Below are 1,084 nucleotides of genomic sequence, written 5' to 3' on the forward strand. Positions count from 1 at the left end.
CCCCCCCTTCCTCGCCAGTGGGCGTGGCAACAAATTCTCACAGATTTTTTTTTAGTTGGCAACTATGGTGTTTTGTAATCTTTTAAATCATTAATTAAAACCTATCTCTTTCATTCTTTAGACTAATCTTTCCGTCTTCTGTCTGCTTTGGCTGTCCAGTAACTTGGTGCAATTTTAACCTACTTTCATTTTTGAGTACTTATACCTGTGCTCTTTTATTATGCAATATTTATTTAAATTATTTCTAATTATCTGATTAATTTGCTTAATTTTTAACACTTATGTTTTTTTAATTTAATTTTCTGCTTCTCATATTTTTATCCTATATATATGAATTCTATATTTTGTTTTGTTTTTATTTTTTGTTTTTGGGGGTTTTTTTGTTTTTTTAAGTTTTCTTACATACTGTAGCTTTTTGCTTTACTTTTCCATCTCTTTAAGTTTATTTATATGAATTTTCACTTTTGAATGTTTATTGCTTATAAGTATTTGTAGGTTAATTTAATATTATACAGTATTTACATTTATATTCTTTAATTATTTATATTCTCTATGTTTAGTCTTTGAATTGAATTTTCATATCTGTTGTTACTGTATTCTACGTATTGAGGGTCCCTAATTGATCAGCTCCGTCTGGATGGACCACCCTCATAAAACATTGTTGAAATAAAATAAATAAATAAATAAATTTAATAACATTTTCATCATCTAAAGAATATAATTATGTATTAAATATTCATTATTTTTTTAACATTTGGAATTGTATAGATTTCATCATTTATGCTTATTTAATGAATTTGACACATCCAGGTACATTTGATTTGAGTGAGTAATTTTTTTAGGTTCATAAAAAACCTCTGGCCTGCGAAAGCCATTTCATACCTTGGGATCCCTAAAAATTCGAACTACATTTTAAAACTTTTAAGGCCATTTTAAAGTATGAGTAGAGTGCTACTTCCAGGCATCTGAAGATGCCATATTCTTAAAACTGTGGAGCTGAGATGGGTGGTCTTTCCATCATCTGGGCTCCTCTATTTAAAATCTTTAAAATTTATGAACCAGAATACAACTGACCACATTATCA

This window comes from Anneissia japonica, unplaced genomic scaffold (assembly GCF_011630105.1).
Source record: "Anneissia japonica isolate Jap-2015-1 unplaced genomic scaffold, ASM1163010v1 scaffold288149_len51077_cov118, whole genome shotgun sequence".
Taxonomy (NCBI): Eukaryota; Metazoa; Echinodermata; class Crinoidea; order Comatulida; family Comatulidae; genus Anneissia; species Anneissia japonica.